This window comes from Rattus rattus, chromosome 4 (genome assembly GCF_011064425.1).
Source record: "Rattus rattus isolate New Zealand chromosome 4, Rrattus_CSIRO_v1, whole genome shotgun sequence".
Taxonomy (NCBI): Eukaryota; Metazoa; Chordata; class Mammalia; order Rodentia; family Muridae; genus Rattus; species Rattus rattus.
Genome location: NC_046157.1, coordinates 140,995,375 through 141,010,731, shown reverse-complemented (window position 1 = coordinate 141,010,731; position 15,357 = coordinate 140,995,375).

Genomic DNA, 15,357 nt, shown 5'->3' with positions numbered 1-15,357 from the left:
GCAATCATGAGTCTCTGCAGTTACTAGTTCTTACCACTAAAAGCATCATCTCTGATCAAAGGTGACAGCATCACTAATTTATAGACACAGCAATAGAACAATAGATACTTTGAAGGCAATTTGATGTGCTCACCATTACCATTTAGCAAAACAACAGCAAGTAGTAACCTGAACGAGGCAGTCACCTCCCATTCCTGCAGAATGGGCATCAAATCCAATAAGGAACACCAGTTTTCCCCTGTAACAAATTTGCCACCATTGTACTTGGGGACACATCTTGTTTGGCTAGTTAGAAATTTTGCATAACCAGTATAGAGAAAGATTCCAACCCAATTCAGCTTGATTTCTCTGTGTTCTGTGACTGCAGCATGTAGTGTCTTCAGCAATTATATATATATATATATATATGAATATATTATATATATATAATTATTATCAACAGCAGTGAAATATATAAGTACACTAGAGGGTGAAAGCCACTGCATATTTGACAACTTTTATTTTCATTAATCTCCATGTATGTCTCCTACATTGGTTTTCATTTTTCCAGTAGAATGTAGGCTTTGAAGGAAAAATACACACTTTCTTGTGTAACAGATACTCAGTAAAGTGGCTGGTATCAGATGAAATCTTCATGATTAGTCATTGAGAAGATAACTGAAATTTGTATAGCTTCTGATTTGTTTATTGGTTTTGATTTTTGTTTTTTTCTAGGAGCAAATTTGGTAAGTTAATAGCAGAAGGTTTGTTCTAAAAGTACAGCAGTTGCAACTTTTATAGATGTCCATCAAGGTTTTATAATATTATTTCTGTGATCTACTTCGAATCAAATGCCATTTGATTATGCTCTTAAATCCTGAGCCTAAGCACATGTTTTCTGCTATTCACTTGCTCATAGAAATATTCTTTCTGTCTTTAAAAACTAAAGTAATGGATAGACTGTGATTTGTGAATTTGAAAAGTTATAATCCAAGTGGTGTTTTTAAAAATTCTATCAAAACATCTTTGTTAATTTTTCTAAGTTAAAATAGTACTATTAATATAATTTGAAGAGAAAAAGTAGTTTTATAATTAGCAATCATTTATTTGTGAGGGTAGCAAATTGTCACAAGGCTATGTTTCATTGGGTTGTGGTGTACTGTATTAAAATGAGTACCAATGGCACTTGTTCTCATTCTATAAATTTTATCACTGATGCCCAGAAGATCCACCCTTCTTAAAAGTCCTTCCCTTGTTTTCTAACACCAGGAAGAAACGAGTCTTCATATAAATTATTTTCTTGATTTATTTTAATTGTTTAAACTTACACAACAAATGTGATAATAGGACACACGTATATATGTTCAAATAAGCTGTATTCAGGGTATCAGAGAGGATGATCAAAGTAGGTAGTTAAGATTCTTTCCTCCTTAGATATTTTGTAAAATTTTCATATAATAACTTTATACAGTTATGAGGAAAATATGACACATATATGTACCAATAAAATAAAGATAATTGTTATTTTCATCTCCCTGTCATCATGGTATTTTTAAACTCTACTTCTTTCTTTTAGTTATCAAGTATCTACTTTGTCACCATAAGTTTTAGTCAAACTACTGAGTTATAGAAGAGACCTTATTACTTCTTAACTGTATTTTGAAGCTTACCTTTTCTCCCAGACTCTTAAAATCCCTGTTATACACTCACTGTGGCTTTTTAAAATTAAATTTGTTTGCAATTTCATTAATGTATATAATGTATTCTGATTGTTCTCTTCCTCGGCTTTCTTATTTTTCTCCCATGCCTATCAACCTCCTTTCCCATTCCTACTTGTCTCTTCCCTATATTTATGAAGACATTATCTGAATTTCCTGTGGAGGGAGTATAGTCCAGATAGGTGATGTAGAACAATACTTATGACCTGGCAGCATTGCATAGTTTAGGATCTGATAAATACTTTAGTGAAGGATCAATAGGCTCTGAGAAAATCTGTTCTCTGTGCTGTCTCTATATGTCTTTTCTCTATCCATACTTATGCAATGTTTTTCTTCTTAAAACTGTTCATCTTAAACATGTAAAAATATTTCTGCATTGATTTTATCAAAATTTATGCAAAATATATCATAACCTTTGAATCTCTGGGCATCCTTGGGAAAAAACCTTGACCATACTATGAATAGAATTGGCCATCAAAATTTGTTTAGGAATTGAAAACACACAAAAAAATAATCAAATATATAAAATTTATATTGAGCTCACTAACATAAATAAACAGTGGCCTGATCCACAATTGTATATTTTTTTTGTTTAGGTGGTTATACAATATCTATCTGAACATATTCCTCTTAACTTGAAATGTGAAAGTGGTTAGCTAGTTGGAAAAGAGTGGTTGATAAAGAGTAGCTGTGTGCGTGGAATACAGAATGGCTTCTGCAAAAGGTACCAGATAGGAACAAGTTATTCCACCTTTGAAACTCAGTAAAGATTATCTGCCATGCTGGAACAGAATAAATGGGGTAAGAATTGATATGATGCTTCAGATATCTATGAGTTACACCTGCTCCCCTAAGAAGCAGGTGTCAAGATAGATTTTGGAATATAAGGTATTTATTTGAGAGTCAATTATGAAATATTGAAGAGAGGAGTAGTATGCACAGAGAACCTTCATAATGTAAGGCAGATCTACTACCTACAATGTAGTCTGAAGATAAAAGATTACACAGGAGGCAGTTTGAGACTTTTGGTCAGATTAATAAAGTTATCTTTTAGTCAACATTGCCCAGCAGAAGAATCCCATAGTTTCAGATATAAGTTGAAGTTTTGCTATGCTCAGTCACTGGACACAATATACATAAAACATGGCTACAGAGACACTGGTAGAGCATGCAGAAGGCCAACAGGCGGTTGTAACACAAGATCTGAGCACATATTTTTGTGACCATGTTGTCGTCATCATCCACACCTTACTATATTCTTTATGTATGTTCATACTTAAACCCTAGAACTTGTCTAGAGCACATGTAGATTAAAAAAAGAGTGTATGATTTATGCATGATTTTTGCAATTACCTACTACTTTCCTTTATATTAATTATTTTATTTATTTACATCCCAAATGTTGCCTCCTCTTGGTCTCTCTTCATAATGTACCTCCCCTACCCCTCCCCTTAATCTCTGATAGAATAACCCTTCAGGGTATTTCCCCACCCTTCTCCCACTGAGACCAGACAAGGTAGCCCTCTGCTACATATGTATCAGGAGAGCCTCAGACCAGCCCCTGTACAGTGTACACTCTTTGGTTGGTGGTTCAATTTCTAGGAGTTCCTAGAGGTCCTGGTTACTTTCTTCTTCTGGTCTTCCTATGGAGCTGCCATCCCCTTCAGTTCAATCCTTACCTAACTCTTACATAAGGGTTCCTGACCTCCTTCCAAAGTTTGGCTGTATCTGCATCTATTTCAGTCAGCTGCTGGTAGTGCCTCTGAGAGGACAGTGATGCTAGGCTCTTGTCTGCAGGCACAACATAGCATCAGTAATAGTATAAGGGAGTGGTGCCCACTCATGGGATGGATTCCAAGTTGGGCCAGTCACTAGTCTCCGCTCCATTTTTGTCCCTGCATTTCTTGAGACAGGAACAAATCTGGGTGAAAATTTTTGAAGGTGGGTTGGTGACCCCATCCCTCGACTGCGGGGCCTATTCATCTACTAGAAGTATCTCGTCAGGGTCCATCTCCCCAGTGTTGAATGTTTAGGCTAAGGTCACCCCTCTTGAGTCCTGGTAGCCTTTCATATCCCTGGTCTCTGGAACTTTCAAAAGGATCCCACACCAGCCCTCACCCCAGGCAGCTGCATATTTCCATTCATTCTCCTTGGCCCTCTGGGTCTCTCTCCTATCTCTTCCCATTCCTGATCCTTCCCTCTTTCCTCTCCTCTGCTCTTCCACCCAGTTTTCTCCCTTCCTCTGCCTCACATAATTATTTTGTTATCCCTTCTATATGAGATTGAAGCATCCTCACTTGAGCCTTCCTTCTTGTTTAACTTCTTAGGTTCTGTGGGGTATATTGTTGGTATTCTGTACTTTTTTTTTTGCTAATATCCACTTATCAGTGAATACATACCATGCATGTCCTTTTAGGTCTGGATTACCTCATTCAGGATAATATTTTCTAGTTCCATCTAGTTACCTGCAAAATTCATGATATCCTCGTTTTTAATAGCTGAGTAGTATACCATTGGGTAAATGAACCACATTTTTTCTGTATCTATTCTTCCGTTGAGGGACATCTGGGTTGCTTCTCAATGCTGGCTATTATGAATAAGGCTGCTATAAATACAGTGGAACATGTGTTCTTATGATATGATGGGGCATTTTTCATTATATAACAAGGAATAGTATATCTGGATTTTCAAGTAGAACTATTTTCAAATTTCTTAGGAATAGCCAGATTGATTTCCAGAGTGGTTGTACAAGTTTGCAATCCCACCAGCAATGGAGGAAATAGAAGAGTGTTCCCCTCTCTCGACATCCTTACAAGCATGTGCTGTCACTTGAATTTTTGATCCTAGCCATTGTTTTTGGTGTGAGGTAGTCTCAGAGTTGTTTTGATTTCCATTTCTCTAATGACTAAAATTGCTTTTAACACACACACGCAGAGAGAGAGAGAGAGAGAGAGAGAGAGAGAGAGAGAGAGAGAGAGAGAGAGAGAGAGAGAGAGAAGAGAGGGAGGAGAGGGAAGGAGGAGAGAGGAAGAGAGGAAGACGGAGAGGGAGAGGGGGAGAGAGGGAGAGTACTTTGCAGGTTTAAAACACTTAAGAAAAAGTAATGAGTGTTCTCAATTGCCAGTAATGGTAGGAGCTGAGAGCATTAAATTCCAGCACTTATGGCATGAAAGGTTTTTAGTGTGTGTGTAAATTGCAGATGTGTGGTGAGTATTAAATAGCATTTTAACACTTTCTGAAATAATCTTATAAATTGTTCCCCAGTTGATGAATACAGAGTCAATAAGAAAAAATTCCCATCATAAAACACTCTAATAAAAATTGTAATGGGACCCACTTTTCATTCATTTAGCTTGCTCCTTGGGGGAAAGTACCTTGTTTTAATTATCACTAAAATGGTAGTGCTATTGGCAAAATTTTATTTGTGTTCTTTATAGCCCTTGAGGGAAGGTAGAAATTATAGAGTCTTCTAAACCTAATACAGTAGCAAAGCTGTTTATTGTCATTAGAGAGTAATATTCCATCTCTTACCTTCTTTTTCCCCTTCCCTCTCTAGTTATAATTTTTCCCTAGTTAGACTTTCCCCCACATTAAAGGGCTGAGAGGAGGAACAATTAATACTAAAGATGCTTGGAAATGCCACATGGAAATCTATTATTCTATAAGCTTCCATACATATGTTTATATAAAAATTTAACTGGAGTTGCCTTACACAGGGAATAATGATCCTTCCAGATGCCACAGATCTCCAAATGGAAAACAGAAAATATATTATTCTGGGGGAGAGGTAATGCCTATATTTCAACAAGAATAGAAAATCTGTGAGTTCCTTTTGATTTGATAAAAATCAGACATGACAAGGGAGACCCCCTTGAAAATCTTGGCTACCAACAAGAAGATTGACAAGATTAACAAGATAGGTAATATATATGTGGATCTCTGTACACAGAGATAGCTTTGGGACGATCTGAGACTTAAATGTCTATATACAGTCAATAAATCTTATTGGATACAAAAATCTCATGACTTATTATTACATAGCATTCTTTATGATGACGTAAATGGAAATTTATATTGCAGTTAGAGTAAATGATCAAACTAACATCTAAAAGAGGCAGTTGTCTTTCTTTATTGCTCTTCCTTAATTAATCTGTGTACATTCAAATGTTTTTACTGATCTAAGTGTATACTACAGAATAAAAGATGAAAAATATAGCCCTGACAGGACTCAGACTCTGAGGTGCTGAAATACTGAGACCTTCTGTTCCAACTTGCTATTTGATTCTAGCTCAACCACATCAAATCTATTTCCTTTTTCTCTTTGTTTTTAAGTCTTCTTTCTTTATTGCCTTGAATGATCTATACTGTACTCCAGTAATGTTTTATGTTGAAGGGTCTAGGAACATATTCTGCCCTTTGATAGCCCAGAATAAAAATGTTTCTGGGACACCAGGGATGAGACATACCTGATTCTCACCTTCTGTCTCATTGTCTTTGCTTCCAACACGGCTCCATATTTATAGGTTTATATAGGGTAACCGAGAGCTGAAATAATTCTGGCCTTTTAAGATCTGTTTAAGCTTCATAAAGACTAGTTGAAGACATAGAAAAAAAGTCAGTTGTGTTTGGGGCACTCTTCTTTTTGTATTTATTTTATTTTATTTATCATTTTATTCATTTGTATCTCAAATGATAATCCATTTCCTGGTAGGCCTAACGCTCAACCTTAGGCAGCAACCTCAGGGCACCATGAATGAAGTTTTTATTTTAGTTTTGTTTTTTGTGCTGGGGGTGGAACCCAGAGTCTTATTGATGGTTGCAAGTGCTCTACAACAGATTTACATGACGTCATAATTTTCTTGACCCTCACATAGACCTTTTGTCAGAAAAAAAAAACCTTATATATTTAAATAAGTGTCAACTAAAATTTGCCCATCTTGTGACTCAAGGACTGGTACCTATATGTTTTGTGCAACTGTCCTTAAAAGGGGCAACTCAAGTACTTTCAAAGCAGATAACTTGGGTATATTCTGATTTTTTTTAACATATGTTACTTATGTATTTAGTTATGTGTTTCTGAGTATGTATGTATATGCACACATATGTTAACATGCACAAGTCTCGACTCCAGTGGGAACTCAAAAGACAACTTGTAAAGATTGGTTCTTTCCTTTTACTCAAGTTATCAGGTGTGGCAGCAGATATTTTCACCAGGTGAGTCACTTCATTAGCTCCATCAAGTACTTTTGAGAATGAGGTCAACACCAGATAGTAAGGAAATCAAGCCATCTTAAAGCTGTTTCCTTTAAAGGCTTACTTCCAGGACATTTTCAGAACAGCTAGCATGGTCATCAAGCTGTTTAGATTATTATAGTTGGGACTTTGACTAAGCCACAAATTTTCTCAATACATAGAGACTGGATAACAAATGATGCCAACTACCCTTCTTTTGACAAAACCATTTTTCCTATTTCCTTTTGCTATCCCCCACACACATACATAGAAACACAGCTGGAAACAATTATAAAAAGACCAGCATCCCAATATCTTAAGTTGGAGTGGATGGTTCTAGTTATTTCATAAATTATAGATATATTGTCAATTTAAGAGATAATTGAGAAATAATTATAATTTTAGACACAGAGGAAACTAGAGAGCTTAGACTCAACGATTTTCTCTTCTCTATCCTTTCCTGGTAAAGGGAAGAGACTGAAAGGATAGAGGGATAAAGAGAGAGAGAGAGAGAGAGAGAGAGAGAGAGAGAGAGAGAGAGAGAGAGAGAGAGAGAGAGAGAGAGAGAGAGAGTAACAGGACACAAAAGCAGGCGGTGTATCTGGTAAAATATTAGGGGGCAGGAACAAGGGAGAGTGAATATGATCAAAAAATGCTGTATGCATGGATGAAACTCAACAAATTAATAAACTATATTAAAATGAATGAGTAATACCATAAAAATTATATGAGAAAACCTTCCTATACTCAGAAGCTTAAATTTTTCTCCCAAGTCTATATGAAATGCCATAGATTCAGTCATGAATAAAATTAAAGTTGTACAGTGAACCTGAAAGTATTTCAATATTGATGTCATAGATATGTGTGGGAAGTTCTTATTTTGTAAAAAATATTTTATTTAATCTTTGTATGCATACTCTTAAGATATATTAGATTAATACTGAGAGAATTGCCTAAATGCAATAGTAGGAGTAATTAAAAATTAATAATTACTCTCATGGAATGACTTTTAGTGACTTTCAAAAATTATTTTTGTACTTCAATGATTGATTGCATTATACTACCATAGTCGTACACAGATTCTCAGCTAAGGCATACATCTTGACTAAAAGAAATGTGGCCTGTTTTCAAAATTGTGTATTTCCACCCAGCAAGATAATCATTTTTGTGTTCATTTGTTATTAGAAATATTCTATACAAACTTCTACACTTTCATGCTAAGTTTTAAATCATTTTAGATTAATTTTATTTTTTATATCAAACATTGGTTAATTTATATCAATGAAATCAATTTCTTTAAACATTAATTTTGGAAAATAGAGATGTAAAACTAGTTCAAAATTGTATGCTGTACTACGGAGTGAGCATAGGAGAGCTCATCATTATGATCATCTTCTATGATCTCATGCTTGTTGACATTGGAGTACCCAATGCATGATAAGATTGCATTATGATTAGGCGTACTTATAACTCAGTAATTCAAGATACCATTGCTTGTAATTTGTTAAATAAATATTAGACTTCTGACTCTTACATAGAACAGAGCTATGCTTAAACCTCAAGTTTCTTAGGTAGATAGACTCAGAAGTTATCGTCTCGTTAGAGCTTTGGTTAGGGGGGTTGACACAAGAGGCTGAGGAGGAACCAGAACCCTTCAAGTTATAGAAGAGAATTAACTTACATTCTGCATCAACTTCTTGTCATTTAGGAAGTTTCCCAAGTCAACCACAGTATTTTTTTCTTCTCTTCTGCACTTGAGATTTCTAGTGTACCATTTTTTTTTTAGTCATTGTTGAAGGCAGCAAGATTTGTGTGTGTGTTAACAAAGCTATAGATATGAATTGATGTTTGACTTCTTGTACATTCCTACCCAGCACTCAAACCAGCATGACAAAACATGCCAAGTCTGAGCCCTTCCTGTCACCTCCAGTAGCCATTTGTTTAGGCCCTATGTCCCTGCCTAAATACTGCAGTCACTTCCTTTATTTCTGTTCCTACTTTTTCCCTAGAATTTACCTTAAAAACTTAAGTCAGGACAATTTATTATACTTCTCATAAACCTCCAATGGCCTCCTGCTTCATAAAAACTAAAACTGTCCCCATTTGATCCATATGTTACTGTCACTTTCTTCTACCTAACACCTACTTTCCTTGACCCTTAGCTTGCTGTGGTATTGCTGTTGCTTTAGTAGCCAGGCCTGCCCCTGCCTTTGGTTACCTATTCCACCTCTTTAGAATACTCTTTCCCCACATTTCTTAAGTCAGGCACTAACACATCCTCTAGGTCTTTGCTAGACTAACTGTGACTGAAATTAAATAAACCCTGACAGTTTTATTTATTTAAAATTAGACATTTTACCTTATCCCTAGAATTTTAGATTCTGTTGATTTGGCTACTCTTCCTTGTTCTTATAAGACAATAATTCAAAATTTACAAAAGTATCCCCTGGTCCTTCAATGGTACATGTACAAGGGCACTAATGCCTGTACAGCACAGTTACCAGCATAGAAGGAGAACCTCAAGATCCTTGTTAGATTGAGACAGATACAGAATAATGTTGAACCTATAGATCTAAACCATAGCTGAAAATTTTACAGTCATAATAAGTATATGGAATTGTACTAGCTCACTCTGAAGGAAAATAAATACGTACATTTATACATATTTGTTTTCCCCTTGAATCTTTTCCTGTTTCATTGAAAATAGATTCTTTTCTTATACAATATGTACTGATTACAGTTTTCCCTCCCTCTCCTCCTCCTGTTCCTTTCCCTCCTTCCCTCCCATGTAGATCTACTCCCTCTCTGTTTTAATTTTAAAGCTGGCTTTTTAAAATATTAATAAAAATAAAAATAACAAAATAAAATATAACTAAATAATCAAAACCAGCATATCAAAGTTGAATAAACAGCCTGATAGGAAGGAAAAGATCCCAAGTGAAGGCACAAGAATTAAGGCCTGTGGTTCATATACTCAAGAGTTACATAAAAATAGTAAACTTAGACAGACCTGTGCTTCATGCTTTAGTCTCTGTGAGTTTATATGAGCTTTCTTCATTTGATTTGGAGGGTTTTGTTCTCCTGGTGTCCTTCATCCCCTCTGGCTTTTACATTCTTTCAGCCTCCTCTTGTGCAGGGTTTCCTGAGCTTTGGGGAAAGGGAATTAATGGACACATCCCAGTTAGAGCAGTATGTTCCTGGGTCGCTCCTTCTTTGTGTAATATCTGGCTCTGAGTCTTTATATTTGTTTCTGTCTGCTGCAGGAGGAAGCTTCTCCGACACTGATCTATGAGTATGGCAGAATGTCATTAGAAATAATTTATTGCTACTTTTTTGGTTTTAGAACTATAGCATTTGGTTTTACCCTAGATCCCTGGGCTATCGGTTCTTGGATTCTTGAGCACCAAGTCTTCTTGGGTATATATTACTTCTCATGAAGTGAACTCTAAATCAAATCAGATACTGGACGGTTACTCCCACTAGTTTTGTGCCAACATTGCCTTAGCATTCTTTGAAGAGAGGACAGATTGCAGATCAAAGTCTGGGTTGATGTATACTTTTGTCTTTGGAAGCCTGCAGAATGCCTTCCTATACCAAAGACACTAGAAAGTAAGAGCACAGGTTCTTTATAGGCATCAGTTCAAATTCCCATGTCCAGTGAATTGTGTGAATGTTATCTTCAGCAATGGGACATTCCTGTTAGGTTGTGGAAAGCAATCTATTGTCTAGACAATAGCCTAAATTGTTTGGGGACTTCCATGGGACCCCTTTGGCCAACAACTCAGTTGAATGTAACCCATTTCCTGTACCAAAAGCTTCATTTAGTGCCAAGAGATAGCTAATTAGGGATTCATCTCCCCCAATATCTAGAAACTCCATTAAGATCACCTTCATATATTTTACAAAATTTCTACTCCAATAGATTCCCATGCAATTGCTCAAAAGTTCCTAGTATCTCCCCTCATTCCCTCACTCAAATTCCTATCTCTTCCCCCTCCACAGTTAATTCTATTTTTGTACCCCTTGCCCCCATCCATCTGAAAAATCAATTCTTTTTTCCTCCTCCTAGATAGATTCATGTGTGCCCCCACAATCCCCTTTCCTGCCTACAAATTATAGCATCATTATAAATCACTTAATGACTAATGTCTACATATAAACTAATACACATCATATTAATGTTCCTGGATCTGGGCTACCTTACTTAGGATGTCTTTTTTTCTAGTTCCTTCTATTTGCCTGAAATTATTTATTTATTTATTTATTTATTTATTTATTTATTTATTTATTCACTCACTCTCATTCATTCACATTCCAGCTGTTGCCTTCCCTTCCCGGTCCACCCTACCACAGCTTCTCATCCTATTTCTCCAAGAGGGTGCTCCCCACCACCACCAAGCTTCCTCCTTTCCTGGGTCTCTCTAGGATTAGGCACATTTTCTCCCACTGAGGCCAGATTAGGCAGTCATCTGCTATATATGTGCCAGGGGCCTCATACCAACTCCTGAATGCTGCCTGGTTGGTGCCCCAATCTCTGGGAGCTCCATGGGCTCCAGGTTAGATGAGATTGCTGGTCTTCCTAAGGGTTGCCTTCCTCTTCAGCTTCTTCAATCCTTCCCCTAATTCAACCATAAGGGACCCAGACTTCAGTCCAACGATTGGGTGTTTCTGCTTCTGTCTCAGTCAGCTGCTGGTGGGATCTCTCAGAGGACAGTCATAGTAGGCTCCCATCTGTAATCACATTATAACATCACTAATGTTATCAGGCCTTGGCACCTCCCCATGAGATGGATCTCATTATACACTTCTTGAACTGCCTTTCCTTCAGTCTCTTCTCCATTTTGTCTCTGCAGTTCTTTTAGACAGGAACAATTCTGGGTCAGAAATTTTGACTGTGGATCAGTAACCCTGTAGCCCCGCTTAAGACACTTTCTATCTACTGTAGGTGGACTCGTGGAGTCCCCTCTCCCCACTGTTGGGCATTTTGTCTAAGGTCTCCCCCACTGAGTCCTGAGAGTCATCTCCCAAGTCTCTGGTACTTTCTAGAGGGTCTCCCACCTCTCTTCCCCCTCTCCCAAGGCGCCTATTTCCATTCATTCTCTTGGCCCTCTGGAATTCCTCTCCTACACTACCAAACCTGATCCTATTCTTGCTTTCCTATCTCCTTTCACACCCAGGTTCCTCCCTCTTTCTGCCTCCCATGATTATTTTATTCCCCCTTCTAAGTGAGATTGAAGTACTGTCACTTGGATTGTTCTGTTTGTTACACTTCTTATGGTTGGCAGGTTGTATCCTTGGTTTTCTGTACTTTTTGGCTAATATCCACTTATCAATGAGTACATACCATGCATGTCCTTTTGGGTGTGGGTCACCTCACTCAGGATGATATTTTCTAGTTCCATCCATTTGCCTGCAAATTCATGATGTCTTCATTTTTAATAGCTAAATAGTATTCCATTGTGTAAATGAACCACATTTTCTGTATCCATTCTTTGGTTGACAAACATCGGAGATGTTTCCAGCTTCTGGGTAGTATAAATAAGTGGGGCACATGTCATTGTGGTATGGTGGGTCATCTTTTGGATCTATGACCACGAGTGGCATAGCTGGGTCTTCAGGTAGAACTATTTCCAGTTTTCTGAGGAGCTACCAGATTGATTTCCAGAGTGATTGTATCACTTTGTAATCCCACCACTAATGGAGTAATGTTTCTGTTTCTCCACATCCTTGCCAGTATGTGCTGTCAATTGAATTTTGACCTTAGCAATTCTGATTGGTGTGAATTAGAATGTCAGAGCTGTTTTGATTTTCATTTCCCTGATGACAAAAATCTATCAGAAACTCAAGGAAAAAAGTCACATGATCATGTCATTAAATGCTAAGAAAAACAAAACAAACCAAAAAAACCCCAACCTTTAAAAAATACAACACTTTTCATGTTAAAGTTCTTAGAGATATCGGGAATCCATGACATACATCTAAACATAATAAAAGCAATATATAAAAAGCCAACATCCAACATCAAATTAAACGGAGAGAAGCTAGAAGCAATCCCACTAAAATCAGGGACAAGACAAGATTGCCCACTATCTCCCTATCTATTGAATATAGTACTTGAATTTTTAACCAGAGCAATTAGACAACAAAAGGAAATCAGGGGGATACATGATGGAAAGTTAAAAGCCAAAGTATCACTATTTGCAGATGAAATGATAGTATACATAAGCAACCCCCAAAATTCCACCAGAGAACTCCTTCAGCTGATAAACAACTTCAGCAAAGCAGCAGAATATAAAATTAATTCGAACAAATCTGTAGCCTTCATTTATACAAATGATAAGCAGGCTGAAAAAGAAATTAGGGAAACAACATCCATCACAATAGCCACAAATAGTACAAAATATCTTGGTGTAACTCTTGCCAAGCAAGTGAAAGATCTGTATAACAAGAACTTTAAATCCCTGAATAAATAAATCTAAGAAGACTTCAGAAGATAGAATGATCTCCCATGCTCATGGATTGGTAAGACTCACTAGGGAAATTGGCCATCTTACCAAAAGCAATCTACAGATTCAATGCAATCCCCATCGATATTGGAACACTATTCTTCACAGACATGGAAAGAGCAATTCTCAGCCTCATATGAAAAAACAAAACAAAAGAGCATAGCCAAAATAATTCTCAAGAATAAAAGATCTTCTGGGGGATCACCATCCCTGATCTCAAACTATACTACAAAACAATAGTGATAAAGACAGCATGGTTGTAGTGCAGAGACACACAGGTCAATCAATGGAATAGAATGAAAGAACCAGAAATAAACCAACACAGCTATGGACACGTGATCTTTGACAAAGAACCCAAAACACAGTGGAAAAAAATAGGCAGTCTGTATACAGGAGAGTGAAAATATCTCCATATTTATCACCTTGCACAAATCTCAAATTCAAGTGGTCAAGGACTTCAACATAAAACCAGATACACTGAATCTAATAGAAGAGAAAGTGGGCAAGAGTCTTGAACCCATTGTCACAAGGGGAATTTCCTGAACAGAATGCCAATGGCCCAGGCTCTGCAATCAACAACTGATAAATGGGACCTCATGAAACTGAAAAGGTTTTGTAAGGCAAAAGACACCAATTTGTCAATAGGACCAATTGGAAACCTACAGATTGGGGAAAAAATTCTTCACTAACCCTACATTTGATAGAGGGCTAATATTCAAAATATATAAAGAACACAAGAAGTTAACCTCCAATAAAACCAAATAACACAATTAAAAATGGGGTACACAGCTAAACAGAATTCACAAAAGAGGAAACTTGACTGGCCAAGAAGCACTTAAAGAAATGTTCAAAGTCCTTAGTCAGAGAATTGCCTGCAAATTTGTCATGGCATTTTGTAACAGCTGAGTATGTAAATTTACTACATTTTCTTTTTTCTTCCATTTTTATTAAATTGGGTATTTCTTATTTACATTTCAAATGTTATTCTCTTTCCCGGTTTCCTGTCCATCCGCCCCCTAACCCCTCCCCTCCCTTTCTTTATGAGTGTTCCCCTCTCCATCCTCCCCATTCCCTCCCAATCTATTACCACACCCCCCAACAATCCCTTACACTGGGGGTCCAACCTTGGCAGGACCAAGGGCTTCCCCTTTCACTGGTGCCCCAACAAGGCTATTCACTGCTATATATTCATTTGGAGTTCAGGATCAGTCCATGTATAGTCTTTGGGTAGTGGTTTAGACCCTGGAAGCTCTGGTTGGTTGGCATTGTTCTTATGGGATCGCAAGCCCCTTCAGCTCCTTCACTCCTTTCTCTAATTCCTCCAACGGGGGTCCCATTCTCAGTTCAGTGGTTTACTGTTGGCATTCGCCTCTGTATTTGACATGTTCTGGCTGTGTCTCTCAGGAGAGATCTATATCTGGTTCCTGTCAGCATGTGCCGCACCCAACCTCGACCAGCAAGGAAGACACGACCACAGGAGATCTTCTTCAAGCAGTTTTACTCAGGAACCTTGACACAATCTTCTGACCTCTCTCTCTTCTGACTCTCTCTCCCCGGGGAACGCCCTGCACCACACTTAAGTAGCTAGCACTGGCCAGTCCTAGCAAGCCACGTGGGTCATGTAGATAGGCTGTCACTATGCGGAAGCTAGCAGGCCAAGCAGACATAGCCAAAGAAGGACTTGTTTACTGCAAGGAGCACTCACCATTGGGAGGGTGGAAGGCGGAAACCAGCACCATCTTTGAGGCGCAGCACATCGCAGCTCTCTACAAGCATGCACTTCTTAGCTTCATCCACCTTATCTAGTTTTGGTGGCTGAATATATATATGGGCCACATGTGGGGCAGGCTCTGAATGGCTGTTCCTTCAGTCTCTGCTCCAAACTTTGCCTCCCTATCCCCTCCTATGGATATTTTTGTTCC